The sequence below is a fragment of the Bacillus rossius genome, chromosome 14, assembly GCF_032445375.1.
Source record: "Bacillus rossius redtenbacheri isolate Brsri chromosome 14, Brsri_v3, whole genome shotgun sequence".
NCBI lineage: Eukaryota > Metazoa > Arthropoda > Insecta > Phasmatodea > Bacillidae > Bacillus > Bacillus rossius.
Genome location: NC_086341.1, coordinates 46,044,917 through 46,065,122, shown reverse-complemented (window position 1 = coordinate 46,065,122; position 20,206 = coordinate 46,044,917). Strand labels below are relative to the sequence as shown.

At 37.2% G+C, this 20,206-nt stretch overlaps 1 protein-coding gene across 12 annotated transcripts in view; it reads left to right on the top strand.

Moving 5' to 3' along the window:
• LOC134538852 (protein phosphatase 1 regulatory subunit 12A) overlaps positions 1–20,206 on the top strand; it is a 177,820-nt gene that overhangs the window by 18,652 nt on the left and 138,962 nt on the right. The window lies entirely within an intron of this gene.

Sequence of the window (20,206 nt, the reverse complement as noted above, 5' to 3'; positions counted from 1 at the left end):
GAGGAGAAGAAGTGGAGGGATGTACTGTACAGGATGCTGAATATTATCCAGTTCTTAGCCAAACAGAATCTGGCCTTCAGAGGACATCGAGAAGACATTCTAGGAGATCGAGAAGACATTCTAGGAGATGATAGTGGCAATCGCGGGAACGTTTTGGAGTTAGTGCACCTCCTAGCTAAATACGACCCTCTTCTAATGGAACACCTGACAAAGATAAAGCTGGGAGCAAGAGTCTCAGTTTCGTATCTATCTCCAGAAACCCAGAATGAATTTATAAACTTACTGGGACAGCAAGTTCGATCCACCATCATACATCGTATTCAAGAAGCTAAATATTATTGCATAATCTTCGACAGTACACCAGACATCTCCCACAATGACCAAATGAGCCAAGTTCTGCGATACGTACATATCGAAGGAGAAAAAGTCGCCGTGGTAGAATCTTTCATTGACTTCTTCGAACCAAAAGGAAAAATGCAGAAGATCTTAGCAACGATATAATCGCGAAGATAACATCAGACGGACTGGACATACAGAATCTGAGAGGACAGGCTTATGACAATGCTGCCACAATGTCAGGGATCCACAATGGGGTTCAAGCCCGGATTAAAGCACTGAATCCGAAAGCTATATTCGTTGCATGCACAAACCACTCACTAAACTTGGCTGGGGTACACGCTGCTTCTGAATCAGTGGATTCCGTGACGTTTTTTGGAACTCTGGAGAAGCTGTTTGCCTTCTTTTCCGCATCAACTGTTCGATGGAACGCTTTGGTTGCCGTCACAGGTCAAGCAGTAAAACGAGTCACTGAAACGCGCTGGAGCGCTAGACATGGAGCTGTCAAGATGCTTAAAAATAAGTTTGAGGTAGTTCTTGAGGTACTGGATTAATTAACAGATTCATCTCAAACTTCCGAAACAAGATCGGGAGCCAGTCTTCTCCTGACAGCCATGCAGTCATTTAACTTCCTAACTTTTCTTGGCTTTTGGGCTGCAGTGCTACCTGAAGTAGATGACGCATAGATTTACCTGCAGCAACGAGGACTAAGTGTGGATAAGTGTGCTCAGAAACTCTGCGCTTTGAAAACCCTCTTAGTGGAAAGTAGAGACCGTTTCGTGCAAGAAGCAATTGACTTTGCTAAGACTCTCTGCGAAAAACTCGGAATCGAACTCAAAACAAGAAGAATTCGCAGGAAAAAACACATGCATGGCGATGAATCTTCTGAAGATGCAGCTTTGTCTCACGAACAGGAAATCCGTCGAGAGATTATCGCATCATTCGACAAGATCATTCAAGAAATGACGACTCGATTCCAGCAAATTCAAGAAATATCGGACAAGTTCGGATTTTTGATGCCAGCGAAACTTTTGGGCAGCAAGTTCGAGTGTGATCTTTCCCATGTATTAGAAGACATCGACAAGGACGAGTTTCAGATGGAGCGGAAGCGTCTTCAGCAGTTTGTTGTTGTTGCCTGTTCTGAATCAGAGGAAGATATAAGTGGTAAAGGACCACTCCAGTTCATTCAAAAACTGAATCTCGGAATTTCGGTTCCAAATATAGTCATCTTGATTCGTATATATTTGACTTTGGCGATTAGTGTTGCAAGTTGTGAGAGAAGTTTTTCGAAGTTGAAGCTAATAAAAAATTACCTCAGATCTACTATGATCTCCGCTAGACTATCAAACTTGGCTATATTGTCGATTGAACAAGAATTGGCTGCTAATATTGATTTTGACAAAGTTATTTCTGACTTCGCTGCTCATAAGGCCCGTATAATCCGCTTGTAAAACCGCTCATCCTATTTTAACTTCAATAAAAGGTACCTCATTGCATGTGAAATTTAATTTTAATTAAGCACCTATAGAATGGGGGCGGCAAAATGGGTCTACCGCCCCAGGCGCCGAGATGGCACGCTACGCCACTGAGTTAAGGCGGGCTTTTTAACTAATTCGTGATATTATTTAAACAAATTATTTAAATTATATTTGCAAAAACTGTAAATAATATTTGAAAATTAAAAAAGTATGCAATTTTTCTTCAATGTTTTCTTATGAAGCTATCACGTAAAATTATCGTCCGTAAACCGACTTTACAGACAACCCCCTTTTTTTTTATTAAAGAATCTGTGGCGGATGTTTTCAGGCTTAAAAAATTATTTTAAACACCAATTCTTGCCATTTTAAACGGAACATGGAAACAGAACTGTTCATCGTCTTGGGTGTGTGGGTGTATGTATTCTTAAATGCTGTTCGTAAGCAGACGCTGCTCCGGTAGTGGGAGCAGTTTTTTTTCCCGTGTCTCGGCACACACTGTGTGTCCGACTGGGAAGCCTTCTTTGTAACTCATGATAACTAATGGTCAATTAGGTTAGGTTAGCCACATTATAAATAACTTAAAACATTGTGGACGGTTGATTTGGTTAGGATAGCTACATTAAAGATACTGAGAAATCATGTAAACGGTTTCCTAGCGCTGGATAGCTACATATTAAAAAGTTATTTGCTAAGCAACGATAAAATGATTTTACAGTATTTTTTAATGTAGCTATACTTACCTGATATAACCAACCATCCACAATGTTTTCAAGTATTTATAATGTAGCTAACCTATCCCAATCGACCGCTAAAATTTAATGCCACACCGGTTTATACAACGAGATAGAACGGGGGAAAAGAAAGCGAGCATGAACTTCGGGTGTGTATATCTCGTCTGTGAAATGAAGGCTTCCCCGACGAGGAGAGTGGGACCAGCAGAGACGCCTGTGACGTCTGGAGTTCGGCGTCTGCCGGCGTCTCGCCCGCCCTCCCGCGCCGTAATTTTAGCATCCAGCTCCAGGCGCCGCGCCGCCCGTTTAAAAATAAAAATTCCCCTTTCCCCCCTCCCCCCAGCCAGCCCCGGGGACCCCCCCTCCCTTCGATCACCACCCCTTCCTTCCTACTACCGGCGCCATCGTCGGTGTTCAAGGTGGCGGTAGCGGCGGGAGGTGTTTTAAGTCATCAAACTTAAATATTTATTTATTTATTTATTATATGTGACATGCACACTGACATTCTTAAGCAGAGGCGCACCCAGGATTTTTTTTTTTGGGGGGGGGATGATGGTGGTCTGATGTTTTTTTTTATGAAGGAACACCGGTTTACATATTGATATAGTTAGAGACCTGTAAAATTCGCGATTTCAAATCCCTAAAGGATGGACTCCATGATCCTCTATGCACTCGTGCAAATTACCTACATCTGCTGACTGGTTACCTACTTGTAACACCTGTTGACTCGAATGATCGTGATTCGCTAATTCTTCTGTTAAAGATTTTTCATTGGCCCAGAGTCATTCAGATAAACTGTGGCCCAATCACTGAAGCAAAATAATGCCAAAAGTATTTGGACTCTATCCTATCGCGAAATGAATCCGCGAATTTTACAGGTCTCTATACATTGTCTATTTCCTCCCAAAGATCCTATGTTCTCGGTAGCGCGGTGGCTGAGCGCGCAGTTGTGGTGGTGGTTGTGGTTTTCCAGAGACGTGGTTCAAACGTCGTTACTGGGAAAATTTCACTTTTTTTAAATGATAGATTACCGCATTACATAAATGTGGCTTTAAACAAATACGAATTAATGCTTTTTTTTGTATAGGTCTAGCTAATTGCTTTAATATAATCAGTCTATGCTTGATTATTTCGTTATTCAATTTTCATATAATTTACGGGAGTCACGGAAAAAGGTTTTACAGCCACATATGGTGTAGAATTTTAATTATTTTTTGTTTGTCAGGAGGGAGGTGTCCAAGCATTAAGACATACTTACAGTATTGTAGTATTTATAGGTTACCTGGGGTTTGTTTTAAGTATCCGGCTTCGAAGAAATCCAGGTGAATATTTTTTTTTGTAAATAAGTTGAAATTATTCTCGGTTTATTTACCCAATACCTTTAAATGCCCCAAGTATTCCATTTTACTTGATATGAATTGTTTTAATTAAAAACAATGAATTCATCTTAATAATAATATTAATATTTTTGGTTAATAATTTTGAATTAAGTTTACCAGGTTGGTATCATCAATATGCCTTTTTTATATACCCGGCCACGCTTTCTGTGGCTCAGTCTGATATGAAGTGAATAGGAAAGTAAACCAAAGTATTCTAGCGAACATAGATTCACCGAGGAAACACATCATTCAATTTAATACCTGCTTTGTTTTGCTGTGGCTATGCTGTGGAATGAAAGGAAGAAATTTTTCTTCCACATAAAATAAATTTTTTATTTTAAAGCTAGTGGATGGACTACATTTTGACGTGACAACGTCTAATAAATCGATGAACGCCGGCTGCATGCACGAAAAAGTGTCCCTTACGCAGATTGTTCCGTTACGCTGTGTCCCGTTACGCTCATCGTACGCTTGCGCCGCATCTATCTCTCTTCCACTCGATTGGCCTACGCGTCCGAGGAGAAGAAAGACAGCGGCAGCACACAACTTATATCTACACGTGAACTGTTTCGTCGACTGTTTATAAAATGAAGTGAAAAGTTAATGTGTTTTCATTGCTTATTACAAAACAATTTCGGCAATAAAGGTTAATTATTCTTGCATTTTAACAATCTGATTACTAGTATAATTTCAAGTATTTATTCTTTTATTATTAAAATAAAAATGATTCAATTTTATTCATAAAAGTATGCAATCATTTCATAAATGTTTTGTTATGACGTCACCTTATACTATCGTCCGTAAACCGACTCTACAGACAACCAATTTTTGGTTCTTCCGTTTTCTGCATAAACATAAAGATCACATGGTTTATCGAAGCATGAGAAGCATTTTTTTTCTAAATTCAAACCGCACACTTGCAAAGATTGCCCTTGCGCTTTATTGTTAGTCATAGCGAGTGCAAGGAATATTGGAAATTGAAGCCGTTTGAACTCGAACGCTATGTCGGTCGGAATGAGCGGTATTCGTGGAAGTAATACGTCTTCACTGTTGTGAGGTCCAATCAGAATTGTTGGTTCAACTATATTGTTCATAATTTTTTTTAACTACTAATCGTGTGCCATTTCATAACTTTGGCAGATTGATGTTTCGGAGCAATTGGCACTCAAATTTTCAAATTCAGAATGTGTGACTGTAATCCGGTAACATCGAGTGATTTAAGAAATTCCGATGGAAAATTCACTACTTCACTTTGATTTATCACGGAGACAATGGATTTGTATGTCGCTGTTTCATCTGCGTTGCTGTTTGGAATGATGTTCATATCGTATACATCGACATTTTTAGCCGCTAGAATGGCCCTTCCGCTTAACCATGCGTGATTTCTATAATTTGTTTCGATACTTTGTAAGACCTTGTTCACAAATTCTTCTTTTGAATTCACGATATTACAAAAAGTAAAAATATTAACCATGGTGTTGAAACATTCAATCCTTTAAATGTTTGTTTCATGAACTAAATTTCTAGAATCGATACATAACTTAATTTTATTTATATATTATGTGTTAAAAGTACAATATTTTAGGGAATTTTAACAGGATAGGCACGAAGGAAAAAAAAATCCTAAATAAGTAAACTTCAGAGGATATCAGTGTTGAATTTTTATAGTTTACTTAATTTCGTATGGTATTCTTTAAATCTTTTTCCTCAAATATTGAATCCTTCGAATACCAAGCATTTAATGGTATTTGTGGATTTGATTGGCCCATGCCCAAATAACATTTTTTTTTTCACATTTTCCCCACAATTTGGGAAAATATATAATCACCGTAGATTTTACACCCTTTCAGTATAAACACTCCATAATATGCGACAGTAATACTGACAATCAGTATCAAGGGTTCTTTAAGAATTTTTTTGTTTGAGAAAATTAGTCAAGTTCATACTTGTAATTTTATTTTTACTACTGTATTGTAAATTATCTATTTTGGCTCTTACTAGCAAAAGTATTTTTTTTTATTGTTCAGAATTTTCTTCTCTAAATGTTTGTTGGCTTCTTTTTCGCTGAATGTCTTCAGACGTCTATAACAAAACAACAAAACTTTGGCCATAAAGAAGTCATCGAAACATATAGGGAAGAAAATACTGGATAGTAAAAAAAAAGACAAATTAGTCATATTTACGTCTCTAGTAAGAGCCAAAACCGGATATATAAAAAATATTTGTTTTTTAAGCCGATATTTTATCGGCATTGATAACATTGAAGCAATGCATCTGAAGGCCGATAGTTCGATATGTGGAGTAATTTTGGACCAGCCACCACCCCGTGTGGTAGTTGCAAATTTTGTTAATTTCAAACGGATGTCGCGGGGAATCGAGACGTCTGGCTTGTTCGCCACGGCACGTCTGAAGTCCGGCGGCGGACGAATCTGTCTCGCCGGAGTGCAGCTCGCATCTGACCTCCTGGCGTGACCCTTGACCCCCTGTGTTAGCGCGCCGCCCACCCCTAGTTACCCGCTGCCCACACACGCACTGTGCGCCGGCCTTCCAACAGGATGGCTGGCGATCCAAGCATGGGTGTCGCCCCCGGGGGGGGGGGGGGGGACACACACGTCCCCACCAATAATAAAAGTCTTCAATTTCGTCCCCTCCAAACAATAATATATTTAGTTTCGCAGTTATATTAAAAAATATGATCTCTGTGATACAACCCATATGTTGCGCATGGTGCATTTAGTCCAATCGTGGTAATGTGAGCACTGTGTTTTTACAGATTTGTTCTCTGAAAATATTTTTTATAAAAAATAAATTATATATTGCAACCCACTATAATTAGAATATTTGGGAAAGAAAAATGCCTAAAAACCACCTTTTTGCACCTTCAAACCCCAAATTTTCCCGGGGGAGGACCCCCACCCACAGCTTTTTTTCCCCAGGGGATTGATATTCCTCAACAACTAAATAAATTGCAGTCCCCCCCCCCCCCAAAAAAAAAAAAATCCTTGCGACGCCTATGGTCCAAGTAGCAGCAGCAGAAAAAAATATTTATGTGGTGTACTGGCATGCTTTTCGGTGTTACTTGGTTTTTATCTCGTCAGCTGGTATGACATCATGTCCACCATCTTGCTTACGTTTGCTAGAGTGCAAACATTTAGTTTTGTTTCATAAATTTTTTTTTCATTTACGATACTTCTATTATGAAAAAAAAAATTGCAAGTATTATTGAACATTTATTCCCATTTTTAAATTAAACATTATGAAATTTGTAGCGGTCTGTTTGGTAGTGATTTTAGGATCTCTTCTTTTTTTCTTTTCGTTCTTTTTCAAAAATATAAAGGCCTATTTATGTAAATAAAATTAAGTGACAAGATTTTTGAATTATCTTTAGTAATGCCTAACATCATCCTTTCAGTATGATAATTGGATTTCGATGTTGAGTCTCGTTAAAGTGGTAGGTTTATTACTTATCTATTTACCCAAACCCGGTAAATATACCCCCCTTTTTTTATTCATTCACAAAAAAAAAATAAACACTATAAATTGTCATCCATGGCGTCACAGCCGGAGAGACCTTTTCCGTGTAGTTCTGTTCCGAAATACACTTGGTCGCCAAAGTATCCGTCCACGAGCTATACATACATCATGTCTACTTTGTTTAATAAAAGTAGTCAGTCAAACTGTCTTCTTTGCCCGTGAACATAAACGCAAAATTATTTAAATCTCTATATTTTTTTAATATACCACGTTTTTAAAACTGAAAAAGTAAACAAAACAAGAAAACTAAAAAAAGTATACAGCTTTATAACATCACACAGATTGTCCTGAAAATGTGTGTTGTGAATTTTTTAATTCCTTTGAAAATACGATTTTTTTTTGCTCTGCAAATAATATGAACTGTTTTGTGTGCGTTTTCTCACCTACAGCTACTCCCAACACTCATTATTGTTATGTATTACATGCGCCCCACGATTTTCGATCTAAAACTTACAAATTTTCAGGACAATCTGCATGGGGTTAGGAATCTGTATATGGGGTCATAAATCTCTATGGGGCTAGGAGAAATTACTTGATACTTTTTAGTCAGTTTTAAAAAAACGTGGTGTATTAAAAATTATTAAAATAATTATTTACTGCTTTTTAGTCTTGTCATCCAGTTCTGAGCCATATAATGTTTGAAGTTTCAAATCTCTAGCGCATTTGAAAGTAGTTTAAAATCGATTGCGAAATTTGTACCGAGCGACAGGCAAAAAGCGAGTTAATAAAAACTAAACGTGTTAAAGTACTCGTAGGTTTTATTGTCATGGAATAGAACTTTATAAAAAAAACGCGTGAAAGTTGTCAGAAACGGTAACGCAATAGTATTCGTCCACTTTGTTGACATGTGTTGAATCATCTGTGGAATGGAGACAGAAACGTAGCGCGGGCACTGCTAACTCGAGTATCTGAGAGTAAGCAACCATCTGCAGTGTAGAATGAGCTAGACAAGAGAATTAGCTGTTGCTGGGAGGAAACTCACTATCCAACTACATACGGACGGAAAGTCACGACGAAAAGATTGCTGAAACTACAGGAATATCACGAACCGCAGTAGCTAGTATTATCCTGGTATATAAAAACTAGTTCTTCTGTGGTTAATAGACCAAGAAGCGGATGGCCATGGAAACGACGAGAAGAGAGAACCATTGTGTGATCGGTGCAACAAAATTGTCGTAAGTAGTTTTGACATCGCGTCGATTTTCCTGAAGCTCTGCACCCTGTATGTGTCCCTCAAAAGATATCCGAGTGGGATCTGTTTACGTAAAGCATTTAAGAATTCGCTGAGGGCCGAAAAGTACTTTTGATTTCAGATTAATATTTTAAACTGTAGTTTTAGAAGAGTTGAAATGTCTAAAAAGGCGTGTTTTCAGAGTAATTTTTAGGCATAAAAACCTGGTACAGATTCTTGAAAGCACTTTAGGGACTTGTATCACATCTTTACCTTCATTTCTCGGCCATATAATGTTACGGTCACCGCTCAGATCTCACAGTTGTCCTGTGACGACAAGACTGCGCGCCAGTCCAGAGGAGACACCGCGCTAGAAGCACCAGAGAGCGTCGCGCTTATCATCCCGCCTCACTGACACACATACATCCAGACCAGACAGGCCCCTTAATACCAGCAACTATGAATAAGGTGGTGTATCTGAATACATTAAAGCCGAAACTGAAGCCTAGCTATGATAGCGTATATTAATTCCAGCAAAATAATGCTCCGAAGCATACCGCTGGGGTCGTCAAGGAATGACTGTTGTATAGTACACATCCAGCAAACACTAACCCAGTCACAATACTTAATCCCTATTGAACACTTACAGGCTATAGCAAAACGGATAGAGAGAAAAGTTGATTACAAGCAAAGAAAATCGTTGTTTCGCTAAAGAATGAATCGAAATATGCCTTAACATCCCATGAAAACTTGCATAGTCAATGCCAAGATCACTTCAGAAGGAAATGTCACAAATTACTTTATTGCTGTGAGTGACTGTGAATTTTGTGTTGATTGCATATTGGACGAATACTTTAGCATCCCCCAATTCTGCACGGGTTTGTATTTTTTTGTTGGTTTGAGATATTTTTTTTTGAAGTTATACTTCTTTAGGTGCGTTATGAAAAAATGATGAGAGTGAAATTTTAAGATGCGCGCGCATCACTGTAACACACAATCAACAGGTTGAAGCTGCCCCCTAAATCGCTCATAAAGTCTCGAAAAAAAGCTACCAACAAAATAGAAATAGAACCTCCATTAGTCGCGCATGTTGGCACGCTCGTCGCCTCTGATCACTGTTTTCATATTTATGCTATTTATCCACATGTTTCTAGTTTCTACATTTACAACACGTGTTTTAGTTTCAGACAAGTGCGAATTATATATGTGCCCTATAAATTATATTCAGTAGTGATTTAAATTGAATATTTTGATTAATATTATTTACTATTCGTACATATCAGTAAAAAAATTGTGGCTTTATACTTTTTCAAGTGCTCGAATACAATTGAGGTTAACTATCCGTATGTATTGTTACGAACGTCAGCAGAGGTGCGGCGCGCAGGTGCAGCGCTAGCTGGCTGACAGGTGGCCGCGCAACATCAGACGTGCTGCGCACCTGGGTCGCCGCTTCCCCCCTCCTTCCCCCCGCTCCCCGCGCGGCGTTGATAGCTAAGACACCTGACTTCTCACAGCTGCGGAGTTACGCGAGCCGCCGACACGTGTTTCGAGAGATTTCTGCCGTCGGGTCGGCGCGGAATGACGCGACTGGCCCCGGCCGCGCTCGTGAGTTCTGGAAATGGCGTCTGTGATATATAAAACGACGACGGCGGCCTCGGAGAGAAGAGTCGGAGTTGAGGGAGAGTTCAGTCGGGAGTTCTCCCGCGGCGGAGTTTCCGGGCGATAGAGCGGCGAAGTCCCTGGACGAAGGTTCCAGGGCGAAGAGTTCAGTTCTGGGCGATAGTGTCGCGGGCGTGGCGGAGTCCCGAGCGAAGTTCCGAGCGAGGCGTCGAGCTGATCCTCGGCGAAGGCAAGTGCGTCGGCGGCGGCGGAGTCCCGCGGCGGAGACCCACGAGGGGTGCTGCGGCGAGAGTTGCGACAGAGGTGCGGCCCAGCGAGGTGTGCGGTGTGTAAGAAACGAGTGACTGGGGAAGCAACATTATTTTTAAGTGCAATTTATTATTTGCCATTTTAGAAGATTATTTGTGACATAAGTAGTGGCCATCAATAAAGCTGTGAAGTGTAATAAAATCTTTAATTGGGCTATCCTTTACGAATCCGCGGTACATCCTATCAGTATTATTTATTGATATAAATGAAAATATTATTTAATATAATTAATACTAAACATTATTAAATTATTAATGTTAAATATTTATTATTGGTTATTTAATATTTACAAAATAAAGAATTTTAATAAAACATTTAATAAAAAATTTGTGATAAAAATTAAAATCGAATATCAAATTAAAATATTAATTTTTAATATTTATTATTAAATTAAATAAATAATAAATATTTATATAAATAAATGAACAAATTTAATGAAAACGTTTTGATAAAAATGAACAGCGAATATTAAATTAAGAAAATAATATATATAAAATGAATAAATATAAATTAAATTCTTTAATTTATTATTAAATTTATTTATTTTCTTTTAAAATATTTAATAATCTATATTAAATATTTAAAATTAAGAATCTTATAATATTTAGTACAAATTATGTCATATATATTTATTCTCTAAATTTAATTAATTTAATTTTTCAAATTTAAACTGACTTTATTGACTGTTTTGACTATCTTTTTCCAGCCCTTTTATTATTTTATTGTTATTAATTATTTGCATGCAATTAAAAACTATTTTTTTAATGATGACAAAGAAATATACCTTCTCACGCGCGTACATAAGTACACGTACCCATTTTTTTTTAAATAGTAACGTCTACAATATTATATAAACCAAATAATATGTATCTATAAGGCGCTAACTGGAAGCGTTCACGTTATCCATTGTTACTTTTTTTATTAATGGTCAGTGGACGAATAATTTTGCGATTAACTGTATACATGCACAATATACTTTATTTGAATTCTACAAAGATTAACTGTGATGGCTAAGTTACTTGGCTTAGAAATAAAAAACGCGTTAGAAGTGAAACTTCAGTCTTCTATAATCTACTTTAACGATAAACAAGGTTTCAATAATTCATTTATACTTAAAACTAAACAATAACGTACACAATGGAGGTTCACAAGAGTAATAAACATGGCAACGAAATACCTGAAGAAGAAAAATAAACAGTTGTATTGAGTCTCTACTTCATTAGTTACTCCCACTTCCCTTTTCCGTCATCGAGTGCCCTACTCCTGATCGTTGCACTTGAGGTTACGCTCCGATGATCATCGCCTTGACTTAGTGTAGTTGTGTTGTCCAAGGTGGTTGTTTGTATTTACTGTTCTTGTCGCAAATGTCTCGTCAGCTCACTGTGTTCCTCTGTGCTGTGTGTGATATTGTTCTTACTGGCTTCTTCCTTTGATATTCTGCTGTCCAAGCAGTTAAAATTTGAAAATCGGTTGATTTTTTTGCGTGGCCTTTCTGTCTTGTGTGTTCGTGTTTTATTCTTTGTTCCGTAAGAAACGACCCGCAGTCGTTTCGGCGTAAGGCACTCATCCGAAACTTCGCCTTTTCGGGAGACATTCTGCGCCCCCACACACTCTCTTATCTCCGAGTTACAATAGTGTCTTGACTGACTATCGGCAGCGAGCGATAAGCCAAACTAGTTGAATTATTGAAGTAGCTTGGCCGTGAAAGCCTGCGAACATTATTGTTGAATTATTATTATTATATTTATCTCGCAAGAAAAAAAATAATAATTACAGAGAAGTGCCATTTCAGCAGCGTAGATTCTGTTGTGCAACTGTGTTAATTTGATGTGGAGGGATACTAACAGAAATGTGTCTTTGTTTAAATAGTTTTTAAGCCGTAACAATCTGGTGTCGTTTAATTTTCAAACGTTGGCTTCGTTAAAGCACAGTATTCAGTGTGATGGAATCCCTGAAGTTAGTAGTGACTGGCAGCTTACATGTAGGTCCACATGGGAAGACATTAGCGTTAGTATTTAATTAATTCTTGGGGAATTGACTGTGACTGTAATAAACTGTATATGAACTGTATATAAACTGTGTTGTAGTCTTAAGGAATCTCTTATTGCCTTATCCCTGCCTTTTCGAAGACAGCTTTTCAATTATAAGCTTAACAAAAAACCACAGAAAAGCGCAGTTCAATTCCGAGCCTTAGATTTTTCGTGAAAACTTCGGGATGAAACAATAACCAGTGTTTCGTTTCAGCATTGAATATATATATGTAACCGCTTTGCGCCGATTTTCATTTCATTCTCGACGCTGGACTTTTTTTCTTTTTTGGATTCCTTTCGACGCCAGCATTCCTCTGACTTGCATTTTTATAATTCCTAGCATATTTACGAGTCATATAAGACGACATATTCAATTAATTTTTTTGTGGTTTTCAATTTAATATCGATTTTCACTTATGTTCCGGCGAATATATTTTTATTGTCCCACTTTGGGTCCTACTAGTGCTCAGCAAGCTCTTCACAGTGACATCCGAATCGGCTGCACCAAATTTATAACTTGACACAAAGTTAATTCGTAGCAACTAAGCGCAAGCGCCTACACTGGTACGATGACGTCACAGGCAAAACAAATACAACGTGACGAACACGTACAGACATGATCTATCCGTCGTAGGCTCAGCCATTGTGGACGCATTATTAGTCTCGTGGTTACCAGCGATTCAAGTCTGATTGTATTTTGTCACACAAGAAAGTTCGACCGGCTATCATTGTAGCCAGCGAGTAGACGTTTTTACGTTAAAAAAAAAAAAACTATGGTTTTAAAACTGTTGAAATCTCCATGTCGCCTTTCGGTTCCTTTCTCCCTTCTTCTTTCTCCCTTCTCTCTGTCCCTTCTCTCTGTCCCTTCTCTCCCTCCCTCACCCTCTCCCTCTCCCTCTCCCTCTCCCTCTCCCTCTCCCCCTCTCTCCCTATCTCTGCCTTTCTCCCTATCCCTCCCTCTCTCCCTCACTCTCCCCCTCCCCTTAATCGAATTGCCTGAATTCTCTACGTTTTATAACTTTGGAAAAATTCTCACGCTATCGACGGTCACTGTTCTGGTTGAGACTTTTTTTGTTTACCTGAGTTTTGGAATAAACAAAGCTTCTTGTAAACAAACATTTTCATTGGCTGCCGGCCGCCCCGCATGCAACAAACAAGTATTGGAAAGATTCTACAGTTAAGAAGAAGAGAGAAGCTTTTCTCTCAGGACTGTCTACAGGACTAAAAAATCCAACAGGTAAGGGGCAGCGCCTTATATTGCTTCATATTGGTAGCGACAGTGGTTTTGTGGAATACGGCGAGTTAATTTTTCAGTCAAAGAAATCCGGCGATTATCATGAAGAGATGAATGGTGACGTTTTCCGGGATAGGTTTGAAAAAACATTGCCAAAATTAGAACAGAACAGTGTTGTTGTTATGGACAATGCGTCCTATCACAGTGTAAAGTGTGATCGTGTGCCAAATCATTCGTGGAGAAAACAAACTATTATCGAGTGGTTACAGTCAAAAAATATATCCTTCAGTGCAACGTCTGTGGAAGTGGAGTTGCTGAATTTAGTTCATACAGTAAGTTCATCTTTTACTGCATATGTGATTGACAACATCGCCGAGAAAGCGGGGCACACTGTACTTAGGCTACCGCCGTATCATTGCAACTTAAATCCAATCGAACTCTTGTGGAGTCAGATTAAAGGTTACGTGTTACGTAATAACAGAACATTCAAGCTAAGCGAAGTGTACGTGATTTGGTAGCCACAGCTTTGTCTCAGATTACTCCAGAGAAGTGGAACGACTGTTCGACACGTAATGAAAGAAGAGGAAAGAATGTGGGAATTGGATGGTATCAGTGATATTGTCGTTGACAGTGTTATAGTTCCTCTCGGTGACAGTGACGACAGTTGTGACGAAGATAGTGGTGGTAGGTCTGATTCAAGTCTGGAAGGGATAGCACCACTGCCAGATAGTGATTAGGTGAGTACCAAATCGTAACACTACCATATTGTTGTCTTACGTTACGGTGCTATTTTATCGATTATTCAAAAATAAACATTGTTTGCTTTTGTGTCCTGAACGGTAACGGCACCATTTTCCTGTTATAGGCACCGTGCACGGGTCTGAAAATCGTACTGGTGGCGCTGCGTAGTGTTTCTTTTCGAAACAACTTGAACTGCCGCGCGCGACCTGCCTGCCTCTCTTCTAGACACGCAGCGCGCTGACAATCAGTTTGTAATCATTTGTGATATAGAAACTACATGTGGTTTCCCACCGATTAAAAATAGTAACCTCACTGAGAATAAATTATCGAAAGGGAAACATATTTGTATCAGTGGCCATGTGAATAATGTAAAGGAAATAAAGAGAGGTGACGTTTCTCTATTAAAAGCAGAAGTGATTCGGCAAACGTCTGTTAATCTTCCACCGTACCTTGTCACTCTTGAAGTAAGTATTTAATCTCCTTACGTTTATACTTCAGTGCCTATTGTTTAAATGTTAATGTTTATTTAACCGTTCATTTGTTTTCGTAGGTTGACGGCGGAAGAAATATTATAAACAGAAACTGCCAATGCCCGGCAGGACTTGGATGCGACTGTAAACACATTGCTGCAGTTATTTAATATGTTAATAATGAACAAATTACTTCGAAGACTGACATTCCACAAACATGGGGAAAAGCATGTTCCACTAGGTCTGCGAAAGAAAAGTATTCAAAGGGAAAGCGAATAAGTGAAATATTTCCTAAAAAAGAACTAAAATATTCTGTAGCCGCTTCTCCTTTAGAATTGGATACTCTTGTTAAGGGGATTGGTGCACCAGCATCGTATTAAAAAAAACAATATATTTGTTAATGATTCAGCTGCTAGAGAAGATTTGAACCATTCTGGTGAAAAATTTATTTTTTTATTTTTTTATTTTAATTAAGTTATTGCTGATTTTCGGGAATTTTTTAAGTTCAAGCTTTATTAAAAAACTATAAAGAAATCAGTGGTAAAACTTTCGCAGATAAATTTTCAGACACGGGAGATATGACTGTGACCATTTTTTTATCTGTAATCATTATTAATTTAACGTATTTACAATTTGAATTTTAATAAATGAGCTGCTACGAAATTGCGTGATATTCATTTGCGAATTTAATAACATTCGCGTTTTCATTTGTAATTCAAACTCCTACATATATGTCGGCTGAATGATTAACTTTATTTTAATCTTTAGCTTATTGTAGTCGGACCTAAAGTAAAAACGTAGCTGTAGAAATTTGAGCAGCGTGCAAGCTCGGATACGAGGAATTATAGAGCGCGCTGGACAGTAGTGACACCTTGCGACAGTTTTCCAAACTTTTTGCAGCTCGTTGCCACCCTGCCACAGCTGTCTGCCTTTTACGAAGGGGAGACGGGATTTCGCGGGAAACTGATATGAAGATCAACGTACTCAATTTCAGTAGATAAGAGAACGTGTTTGGTCGAGCTCAGCGTATAATTGAATGGTTATTCTCTGTTATTATTTAGCACAGTGATTTAGCTAGATGTTTTTTGTTGTAAGCGTAAGATAAGAGATTATTTTATTATAGCTTTTTTTACCATATATTTATTTTTCAGAGTTGCGTATGTACAACGCGATGGACCCGATGTGACAACAAAAAGATGTGTAAAATTGTAAACATGTTTTTTTTTTCAGCAATGCGTGAACCATTCATAAACTATACTCAACATGTATCCGTATAATTACGTTTGAATTTTTTTTATGACAGGCATCAATGTTAACAAGTTTATTAAGCCACAATAGACTTTTATCAGAAAACTAAGTGTAGCAGAAAACACTCAACATAGTCTCACACAAAATCTGTTTACATGAATGCAGTTTTTAGAAGTAAGCTACGTAAATAATAGTTAAACATTATTTAATATCTGCTGGTAACGTTTACAAAGTATCAGCTTCGCCTTCATTCACGAACAATATTCGTGAGCTTATTTATGTATTTTGCTGACTATTCGTTGGTGACTGTTAGGACTGCAAAATTAGTAAATATTTTTCACTCTATCCTGAGTTAAATCTAAGTGTGCGCGGTTAGATGAGGACCTAGATGTGTCTCAGGCTTACGCCTTTACACTCTACTCATGCGGGGTATTAACCATGCGCGTAAGGGCACGTTGCCATTGACCTGTAGGATAGTCTCAACAATCCTCTACGGACTCGAAAAATGTCACCTGCTCATTGGCTACTTGACTTGTGACAACTGTTTGTTGTAATGCCTGTGATTCATCGTTGATTTTGTTGAGGAGTTTTCAGTGATTCAGAGCCTCCCATTTAACTGTGGCCGAATTGAAGAAGCAGTACACATGTTACATGCTTGAATTCATAGCGAATGGAAACCACAAATATTTACTGATGTAGTGGTTGGTAAAAAAAAATATTATTCGTATCGCGTCCATCGCTTCGCGCCATGTTGGCTCCTATATTATATGGATTTACAAAATATAACGATTCATTTACGAAACTTAAGATAAGGTGTGTAGGATTTTAAGAATTCACTTGAATTAATATTTAAGAACATATTTCAGGATAACTTGTGAAGACGCTCGTACAGACGGCACCGGTTGTGATGACTCATTATTACCAGAGCAGGGGCCATCTCGTGTACACGAAGTGGCATGTGAAACCTCAACATAACTCGAAAATCAGTTAGTGTTACATTGAAATGTGTCCGCTACAAATGTTCAGGAATTATAATTTTTAAATCGAGTAGAAATATTCCTGCAATTAGCATTAGGTATATTTTAATAGACATTGAAAGCGAATCATTAAGTAGCTTCAAAATCCAAATACCAGAATACAGATAGTCTGTAACAATACAGACCTCACCGACTAGATATGGTCCAGATTGTTAATACTAACACATTTGAAAAACTGACTAGTTACTGAATATGTTGAAATTTTGCAAACCTGTTACTTTAGTTGATTGGTGATGTAATAATGTCTCTTGGAAACTACATAAGATTTTAGCTGCTTTTATTTCTCCATAAATTCGCAAATCACCATGGCGGCCACATTACGATCACGATTTAGTTCTTAAATTTTAAATTAGTTTATTTGTTGAGAGCCTGGTACAATGTGTCTGACCACTAAAGCGACCCGAGCCGCGTAGTGTATACTACTGCGAGGTTGCCGAAGTAGGCTCGGGTCGGGACGAATTTCGCTGTGAAGAAACAAAGGTTTTTAATACATGGAAAACTATCCCAAAGCCGAAAATTTGTACAGTAGTAGAATGAAAATTTCTTAGTAACACGTCAAAAGTTTAAGTATTGGCGCAAACCTTGTGCGTCACACCAAAAACGAGCAGTTAAGTCCAAAATGACAATTTTTTGCAACGATCCACAATAATGGATATTGAAAATGCAGTTTATGGAGTAGACCGTCAGTATGGAACCCAAAATAATCTAGAAACATTGCCCTATCTGAGGATAGTGATAAAAAGCACAAAGTTTAAACATGTTTCTATGAAATAGACCTTTTAAATCATTAAAGTTAACTAATTCACTTTCATTCAATTTTAAGGAAATATAAATACATCTTACATAAACTTAAAGAGCCCAACGTGGAAATCGTTTAGAGTAAACGTTGTTGCATATTTATTCATCTTTAAATTGGTATATTTTTTAAGTGTCTCATACAATTAGTCTGACCACTAAAGCGATCCGAGCCGCGTAGTGTATACTACTGCGAGGTTGTCGAAGTAGGCTCGGGTCGGGACAAATTTCGCTGTAAGGAAACAAAAAATTTTAATACATGGAAAATTATCCCAAAGCAAAAATTTTGTACAGTAGTAGAATGAACATTTGTTAGTAACACGTCAAAAGTTTACCGATGAAAACTTGTGATCACACCAATAATGAGCAGTTGAGTCCTTAATGATAAGTTCTACAATGATCCACAAAAATGTTTCGTAAATTTAATAACTTTAATACTTTTTTAAGCCGGTTATCATTATGGCACCAAAGTAATATAAAAGAATGTCCTACATGGAAACTGTGATAAACACCTCAATGTTTAAACGTGCTATTATTAAAATTGGTAATTTTAATAATAAAAGGTAAGAAATATATATATTTTTTATAGAAATTTGACTGCATGTTACATAAATATGTTGAGCGTAGCGTCAAAATCACTTCATAAATATTGTCTGTGTTTTTTTTGTAAGGTTTAAATGTATATATTTTGAGTGTCTGGTATAATAGTCTGACCACTGATGTATTTCAAGCTTCGTAGTGTGTGTGCAGCAGTGTTAAAGTCGCTCGTGCTGGGACGTTTTTTGCTCCAGAAAACTAAGGTTTTTAATGTATGGTAATTCCAGACTGAAAGAATAAAAGTTTCCAAACTGCAAGTGATTTTTGCTGCAAACGTAGATAAAAATCTTCCAGGATGCGATTTGCTTAGGTAAAAATGTTAGTATGATCGACTCTTTAATTTATAAATTATAAATAAATAAAAACAATAAAACTTCCCGGAAAGTTGTGATGAACTGACGATATTACGCGAGTAGCAGACCCGTACGTGACTACAGAGAAAGGCTATTTTCCTTGACCGTTAGAATTTCTGGGACGAACATCCTCTCACAGCTGGGGTTATAAAATACGGTCAAACTCTTGCAAAAACATCCACCACTGCTCTTTGTCACTAGCAATTCAACGAAGTAAGCTAGGCGCAGCACTCCAATGAATTAACTTAGAAAAAAATACTAAATATGTAATTCTATCAATACATTTTACAACACAATTTATGTTTTATTTATTTTCTGGAAGAAAAATATTATCATACGAATTATGTTATAAAAGTGACAAAACTCAATAAGCACATTTACGGTGTATCGTTTTCTTCAATTGTTATGTAGTAAATTAATTTCATACAGTTAAATATATATATATATTATAATATAGGCTACATTAAAATTTTGCACAGTTCTGATCTAAAATAATATAATGTATTAGAAATAAAAAAATAATTATATTTTTTGGTATTAAAATAATTCTTAATAATAAAATTTTTGTAACAAAATACGAACACACATATATAAAACCAGAGGTCCTCTAGAATTTTGATTTACAAGTTCCAAGCAGAAATTGTTTATTGTTAATTTTATTGTATCAAAAATCATTCATATAAGAAAAAAGAATATGTATATCTCAATAGATGTAACATGAATACACCCTATCATATGCATTAAATATATTTTAAGTAATCCTTAAATAAGACCAAGTTTATTGAGTGTCGCAATACGCAGCGTGTTTCAAAGCCCGCCGGCCGTGAAACATCAGTAGGGCTGCAGTACACTGCAACGCTCGGGCAGCTTTAATGAGGCAACTAATTATGCTAGACTCTTTATAAATATACTATCTTAAAGCTAAAAGTATAATTAAAAACATTTATTTAGACATTTTTTCGCATTGGGCTCTTCAAATCGGTGTAAATCGTATTTTTATCTGGTTGGAAAATATAAAAAAAATATATGTCGTGAATTAATCGCTTTATATCATATCTTAAATATTAAATATTTAAATTTTTTCTAACATTAATGGGTGTATTACAGTTTCTAGATTATTTTGGTAAGTTTACGGACAGTCAA